Below are 8,623 nucleotides of genomic sequence, written 5' to 3'. Positions count from 1 at the left end.
GGTCAGTCACATTTCTAATATTCACAGACGGATAAGTTGGCTTTATTCCAATGTTGCTAATCTATAAAAAGATATATTCCAGATCAAGTAATTGAGACGTTAGTTAGTAGCAATCAATCCCCAAATTACCTCATCTGTAAAATCTTTTTTACAGCACCGCCACTTAAATTGTATTTCACAACCATAGTCACTTTGCAGTTCACAAACCGCTAAAATCTTTTCAAGCCCAACTGCGGTAGAGTTACTTTCTAACCTATTTAGAATATAGTCGAATATAGTCGATAGATATTATGGTTAAATACCACTAATTATGTATTACAGTGATTTTAATGCAGTCTTTTCAGATGTCATGCAAACAAGTAGTTACTCGTCGTATTTCCATGTATCGCCCAGGCCTATTAGGGGATTAGTCTACTGTAGTAGACCAGTTTAATTTATCATTCCCTAAATTAATCTCTCTGCCCTGACCATGGAAAAGTCATCATTCCTGTTCTGATTCAACAGCTCAGATATCCATGAGAAAACTTTTTCTGGGCAGGGCAGTCACTGGAGATGTAATGTGTTTCGTCATAGATTTTAAATGGTTTTATGCATGGAAACGTATGAATTGTTTATCAAAAAAAAAAAAAAAAAAAAAAAAAAAAAGGAATGCAGCGCAGTCTATTAGGGGATAGGCTCAGCGATATAGAATAAAACTAGATAACTAAAGGACCAATCACAGGACGAGCTAGCTGGAGGAATGGCGACCATATGCTAATTAGGAGATTGTTGTTTATCTCCGTGATGTCATTTTTTGCCAACAATTTTTGTGCCGAAAAATGACGAACAATTTCAGTTTTCTTTTACTGTTGCTGTTATATTGTAAAAAAACATATAGTTGTGGAGGTAGTCCAATATGTTAAGAAAAACAATAAATAAACTGTAGTTTCACTCGCAAGGGTGACAATCACTGACAGTTCTTGTCGCAATTTCGACATTTTGTTTTTAAGCGTTAAGCAGAAGACTTGACATTTTGAGGTCATTTAGTAGACTTTTTTACCAGCCGTTTTGTTTTCGTAACAACAGTTCGCCCTTTGAAAAGTGAACTTCGACGTACGTGGTGCGAAACTTTCTTGTCATCACTTCCAAGTTTTACAGTGCTTCCCGATTTCTCTTATCGTGTGATTGATCAGTGCATGAAAGGTAATGACACACGGCACCAGGGCATTTGCTTAACTACCTTGGTTAGGCTTGTGGATCAACGTCTAGGCGTTGTGTCTCTGCGTAGCGCACTATAAATCACCGCGCTTTTTTCTTTATCCGTGCGCAAATGAGATGTAAACACATCATGCATTACAAATGAATATTATACACCTCATCACGGTCACTATCTTGTTAAATTGCGGTAAATGAAAGTGAGACTTGAAGTAACAAGTCAGGCTAGAGAAGCGTTATTCAGGGAGCTAGGACCACCTGCTTTGCACCCCCACAAGACTGAACCAAACCAACTTTTTTAATGTTCCTGAGGTGTTTCGTTGCCAAGGTTATTTCGCTGTGTTACCTAGGTAACGAAACATCCAAGGTGGTGTAATCCTATCCTTATTTGCTTTGTTTTATCAAAACAAACATTTTAACACCTCCTTTGGCAAATTCGGATCACTCTGTTTTTGTTGTTTTGAGAGCTAAAAACCGTATCTTTGACCTTTTTGGTTATAACTCAAGAACGACATGTCCTAAATAGGTCAAACTATACATTTTCTGAATCCTTGTGACTAGTGGAATACATTGAAATACATTGGAATGGTTGTCAAAACAATTTGAGCAAGTTTGAAATTTGACCCTGTGAAAAGTTCGATGACCTTTCCCCCTTTACAAGTCTCGTTCATTTCAGAATAAGAGGAGGCTTATATAACGGTAGACAATAGGTTGAGAATCAAGAAGTCAAGTGGGTAGACTCGTTTGTTACTTGCAGGTTGATTCAAATTGGGTGTCGTCTCCAGGACAAACGTAGACTCTTTTAAAAGGTCATTTTAACACCTTCTTCTCTGTGTGTATCTTTAAACTCCAACTTACTATATCGAAGCGCTAATATACATTTTTCTTCACATGTCACCTGCGATACTCTGTACACATGCATTGATTATACATTTATTTGTTGTTGTCAACGGATAATGTCTTTGATATCACTATTGCCATTTTTTTATTTAGTGTCTACACGATATCAAAACGTCACATATAGCAGATTTTCAAACAGAAATCTGTTGTATTTTTCAAGCATAATAGTCTTCCTTTTTGTCACCAACTTGAACAGAATTCGCAATCTCCCGTGTTACCATATTTAGAAAAACGAAAAAAAGATCCATGACTGTATATTGCACTATCACTTCTTGTTAATATGTTCGTATTGAATTTCTCTCCGTGCGACGCTCTGTAATTAAGTGCAAATACACTGTTATTCCCATACCAGGTCCTCTCATAGCAAAGCAAACATAGTAAGTGCACTTAGATGCTGAAGTCGTCAATTGCTATGATTATGGTCAACAAGTCCCCTCGATCCATGTGGATATTACAAGTCTAAACGTCAAAATTTTCCTATTTTGTTATTCTTGTTCAGGCCCCGGCCCTAAAGCTTTTTCTGAGCAATCACATATTAATATTAATGTATTTATATATTATTTTGGTAAAATTAAGTATTCTGTATTGCCAAGGAGCATTGTGGCAGATGTGGGTGTAATGTGGGTGTACTCGCCTGTCAATCAGCACTTGCAAACTGCCAAATCAAATATCCTCTCATCCTTGTACACTAATTTAAACAGTACTCGTTTAGAAATCAAATATGATAGCTCTTTTTATTTATCAATATCATTATTAGCAACAATGATATTCTATTGTTGTTTATGTATCATTCTTGTAGAATTGTATGAGCGCCTTACCAAAAACTATTTAATATTAATATACTACCTTACTTTATTATATTATTGACGAGTAATATAATGGGTGTATAACACCAATGCTAGTGACTTTAAACACTCTCCAATATCCAAAATAGGAGAGAAAGGGTATGTTTGATAGATCTCCGATTTACAGTTCTTGAATAATAATAGACATAAAGGTCAAATACCAACTTTTGGTCCCACCATTGTCCACAGGGGTAAAATATATAACGTATATTGACTCGACATCTATTAGTACGGTATTTTATGTTTTTGAGCAATGGGCACGTATATTCTTTTTAAAACAAACATGTTTGATGTAAGATGGGGTTAAAGTTGAGTTGTACATACATTTCAGTTCCTTTGACTTTTATTTTAGCATGATTTATCTTTAGCTCTTTTGACAGGTGCATTAAAAGCCTTTCATGGTATAGCCACTCGTTGATTCAATATATCATACGTAATAATTCAATCCAGAAATAGCCCAAGGGTTAAGGTGGGTGTAGGAGGTTGTCAACATTTCAGACATTTTATAGTGTCACTACTCCGTTCAAGTGGCAGAAGTGGAATATGAAAGCAAACATCAATGTCTCGACCTCTTTACCAGTTTTGCTTCAGCTCAAATACTCCAACATTTCAATAATTATTGTTATCCAATGAGGAGGAAATTCTATAAGCGAATAAAATATGAATAGTTTTAATTTTAGACGGAGAAATAAAGTTTAATCTATGTGGTAAATTAAATATGACCAGTGAAAAATACATAAATGACAGCCAGTGAAAAAATTTCACTGACTATCCAGGATTTGAACCTGGGACCTTCGGATCACCGGACCGATGCTCTACCAACTGAGCTCTTCTCCATCTGACTTATTAGCTCAGTTGGTAGAGCATCGGTCCGGTGATCCGAAGGTCCCAGGTTCAAATCCTGGATAGTCAGTGATATTTTTCACTGGCTGTCATTTATGTATGTGTTGACTTGACTTAAAAAACCTTGCTCAGTTTTAATTTTAATGTGACCCGTCCTTTCAAAAACAATATGGTTTGCAGCCGAATGAAATTATAATGAATAACTTGACATGGGTTCTTTAGATCCGATCCAGCTATTTTGTTGGCTTTAGTATTATATTCGAGAACATAATATTATACAAAAACTCGATTTCAGAAATTTGAATATTTCAACAGAATGTTGTTAGTTTGTTCAAGAAACATAATCCGGTACGATGTTGTCAGAGAGGGATATTGTTGGAAACAAGAGAAAAGGAGAGACAGTAAAAACAAGCTAATAGTGTCATGAATGCAATGAAGGAAGAATATTAAAACTATATTTTAGAATCGGAGAAAATAAAGGCATCATTGACAAGGCGGTTTTATTCTACAGATGTATTCAGATTTGTCGTTTTCAAATTAAAATCAATATCCCACCAAAATATCTACTGCCAATATTGAACCCGGGACCTCATGCACAAAAGTCAAGTAGTACACTAACCACTAAATCGCGCTTTCCAACAACATCATAGTGCTATCAGTAAGACCAGCATCTGGAAACTTCAACAGACCTATTCAACCTAACAATACCACCACTTCATTCTTATAAAACGTATGATAAAAAGTATTGGTCCAAAGAAAGTCAGAAAGCACAAATCCTTCAGATATTGATATTACTACGAAATAACATAATTCAGCAGAATTCCCCATACTGACTTTTACCATATCTTCTCGTTTTCTTACCATCAGTAAAGCAGCATTTGAAAAGTTTGCCAACCCTTAGATGTTAAATATCAAATGTTATAAAAAATCTTCTTTCAGGTCTTCTGTAATGAATTAACCCCTTGAGAAGATGTGCCGTTTTTTGGTACGATAACACTCCACCTTCCATCACTTGTGTAAATCATATGCTTGCCGACAAGGTAAATTGATACCAGCGGCAAGAATGGTGGAATGAACTCGATAATGTTGATTACATAACACCACACATACCAACAAGTACATGTATATACTATTCATGTGCTGAGATGTAATCATGTACACTCTCTGTAGGAATGTACATAATACCATCAAACATTTATTATACTGGTTTTCCCAAATTTGGCAAATTTAATAGGGTAAATACATAAGGGGCAGGGTAAAGCACTCTCTGTTTTAACCAAACAATCTACGGGTTCAGGTAAGTGTTCTTTTGTCATGTCTGTTTCATGTTCTAGATAGTGACAGAACTATGGTTTCAATCTGAATGAAGACACATTTTATCATTGCAACATTTTCCTGCTCATGTCAAATTGTTATCTGACGAATAGATTTGTTATCGCACATTGGAATTGAGACATCAAGTGAACTTTTCTTAACCAGCTAAGGGCATCTTTCAACGCCACGTCATGAACGTTTATCTCGCATTTTTGCTGAAACTTGAGTATTTTTTTATTAAAGAGTTTGCGAAATGAACTTTATCTCCCAACATAAGATACATAACTCTGTCTTTTTAACTTTTTAACTTAATGCAAAAGCCAACTCAAATAATACGACAACATGTATTATGGAATATAATATTACTAAACATATTACTAAATAAATGTGTAAATTCAAAGGTTCGTAGAACTAAAAATACTACATTGCAGGTGCTCAAAATCTGACGTGTTAATATTGACACAAGTGAGAACACCCCAACTTACGGGAAATGTAACAAGCAAAAGACAGTGTCTCTGAATGACGTTGTAATATGCTCTGTAGTGTAGTGATTAAGTGTGTGTGGGTCTGGCCAGGTTATGGGTTGAAACCGAACATAATTGAAGCAGTGTATTATATATTTGACAGCTTTGTAATAAGACCCCTAGAATTTGAGGCATGCATCATGGTTCACAATTAATCGTGTTGAAGTTAAAAAGATAAAACAAGTTAAATTTACAAGGAACATGAATGAAAGGCAAAACGAGGTTCAAAAAAATATCAAACTTTAATAATTTGTCATACAATTTGTATTATATCGCGAATTTAAAAAAAATCAAAATTATTCTAATATCAGAATGACAGTCCTCGTATTTAGAATAGTCTGATGTGCTCTCATGTCCCACAAAAATACTGTCTTATTTCAACGGGATCAATTGTTTTCCACGGTGATCGTAGCCTCGATCCCCAGGCAAAAATTTAGGCATGAGTCATGCCCATGAACATGCCAAGATCTTGCCATGAACATGCCAAGAACATGCCCTATTTTCGCTAGCAACGGGCATGAATTTTCATGAATTTGGGAAAATTTGATGGATTGTTCATGCTCACCCATGAATATTCATGCCCTTGCATCCTTTTTTTTGTCATGCGTGTAGTCAGAGCCTTGACATGTTCAGGGCATGTTCATGGGTAACTCATGGGCATGGATCGCGGTCAATGCCAAATTCTCTCTACTTTCATGCCCATAAATTCCTTATTCATGGGTAACTCATGGCATGAATCATGGTCAATGTCAAATTTTCTCTACTTCCATGCCCATTAATTTTTTAGTCAAGGGCGTCAATTACAATTTTATTGGGTTCAAAATTAACGACCCATGAATCCTTGATAGAGGATTTTCATGCCATATACAAAACAAAAGAATCAGAATGTCTTGCCATGTTCATGGCATGAACATGCCATGTTTATGGCATGATTTGCATAGCAACTAGTAGCGAATTTTGGGAATACCCATGAATTTTTTTTGCCTGGTAAAACGATGTTTAAGTCTTAACCCATTTCAAACATATTTACAATAAACATAAATTGATATCTAATCATTCTTATCATTGCAAGATTAAAATTAAAATGACTCAAAGGGAAAAGATTCGTAAGAACGTTCCTTGAGGAGAAAGACGTTTTCAATTATTCATATAGCCGTCTTAAGTAGGACACAATTATGATGTCATGTAAATATATAACACGACATGCAACCCATAAATAAAGCGTAACCTAATATCCCCAACGTGTACTGATAATCAATCTAGGTAAGTTAAACACTAGAAATACATCATAATGTTTGTCTTTCTACAGACACTAGGAAACATGATCAAAATATATCACTTATCCAAGTCAAGACAATGTTTTGTACAAATTTGCACCAGCATTTCTCAGGCTCTGAACCTTTATACAAGGAAGATAATATCGAGTTTTCATAATTATAGATAACCATAGAACAAAAAAAATTGTTCAAGGTATGTTTCCTTTATAATACTTGCATGATAAATTTGTGCTATGAAAAACTTAGTAAAGAGTATCCACTCGTTAAGAGTTCGGATAAAGACGTTTGCACAGTATTTTTGTGGGACCTGAGAGAGCATCAGACACACAAAATTGTATTATGATTATCCTGATATATACTTTTGATTTTTTCAAATTCACAATACAAATTTATGACATCACGTCACATATAGCAGATTTTTAAACAGAAATCTGTTGTATTTTTCAAGCATGATAGTCTTCCTTAAACAGAATTCGCAATCTCCCGTGTTAGAATAACGAATTTAGAATAACGAAAAAAGATCCATGCCAGTATATTGCCCTATCACTTCTTGTTAACATGTTCGTATTGAGTTTCTCTCAGTGTGACGCTCTGTAATTAAGTGCAAATACGCTATAATTCCCATACCAGGTCCTCTCATAGCAAAGCAAACATAGTAAGTGCACTTAGATGCGAAAGTCGTCAATTGCTATGTTCAATGAAATATATATAATAACTCTTTTTATTCATTAATATCATTATTGGCAACATTGATATTCTATTGTTGTTTATGTATCATTCTTGTAGAATTGTATGAGCGCCTTACCAAAAACAATTTGATATTAATATACTACTTTACTTTATTATATTATTGACGATTAATATAATGGGTGTAGATAAGATTAGAACACCAATGTTTCCTTGCTAGTGACTCTAAACATTCTCCAATGTCCACAATAGGAGAGAAAAAGTATGTGTGACAGATCTCCGATTTACAGTTCTTGAATAATAATAGACATAAAGGTCAAATACCAACTTTTGGTCCCACCAGTGTCCGCAGGGGTAAAATATATAACGTATATTGACTCGACATATGAATATATGAATACAAAAGCCACCTAAGTCCATACTTTGGCCAAATTGAGTTAAGCATGGGAAATTGTTGCTATACATAGGCCTGTCATATGCATGAAAGAACAACTCAAATTCATTCTCTGTGTCTATTGGGCATGTGAAAAATAGCATGTATGAAAGAATCACCCAATTCCATGATTTGAGTCTTGTAACACATTGATTGAAATCCAGTATGTATAAAAGTCCACTTGTAACACATTCATTGCTAGAGAATGACTTTTGAACAAAAAATGGGTTTAATAAAGGAAAGTGTGTGGTTTATATTACATGGCAGAATGCTTATCAACATTATACATACCTGTGTGCTTTATTTTGTATTATCTTACTAGTGGTAATCTCATTCTAACATTGTTGTCTTTGTATATGATTCAAAAACCACCTAAGTCCAACATTTAAAATGAACCCCACGAAGTCCCTGAAATGCTAATCGTCATACCTAATACAGGTTAATCCACTCATTTGCACGTAAAACTTACCATATTGACCAGGTAAATCTAACTGAAGGAATTAAAATGATACACGGGTTTTTCTCTCAAAATAACTTCGCATGGACTTAGGTGGCTTTTGTATTCATGTATTCATATATTAGTACGGTATTTTGTTATTGAGGAGT

At 34.8% G+C, this 8,623-nt stretch overlaps 1 non-coding gene across 1 annotated transcript; it reads left to right on the top strand.

The window, feature by feature from the left end:
• Positions 1-3,778: 3,778 nt before the first annotated feature.
• Positions 3,779-3,852, top strand: Trnat-ggu (transfer RNA threonine (anticodon GGU)). Its single transcript has one exon. It is a non-coding gene; the product is annotated as a tRNA-Thr (tRNA).
• The last annotated feature ends 4,771 nt before the right edge of the window (positions 3,853-8,623 follow it).

The sequence above is a fragment of the Amphiura filiformis genome, chromosome 1 (genome assembly GCF_039555335.1).
Source record: "Amphiura filiformis chromosome 1, Afil_fr2py, whole genome shotgun sequence".
Classification (NCBI taxonomy): domain Eukaryota; kingdom Metazoa; phylum Echinodermata; class Ophiuroidea; order Amphilepidida; family Amphiuridae; genus Amphiura; species Amphiura filiformis.
The sequence above is the reverse complement of the archived record's forward strand: the minus strand, read 5'-3'. Positions and strand labels throughout refer to the sequence as shown.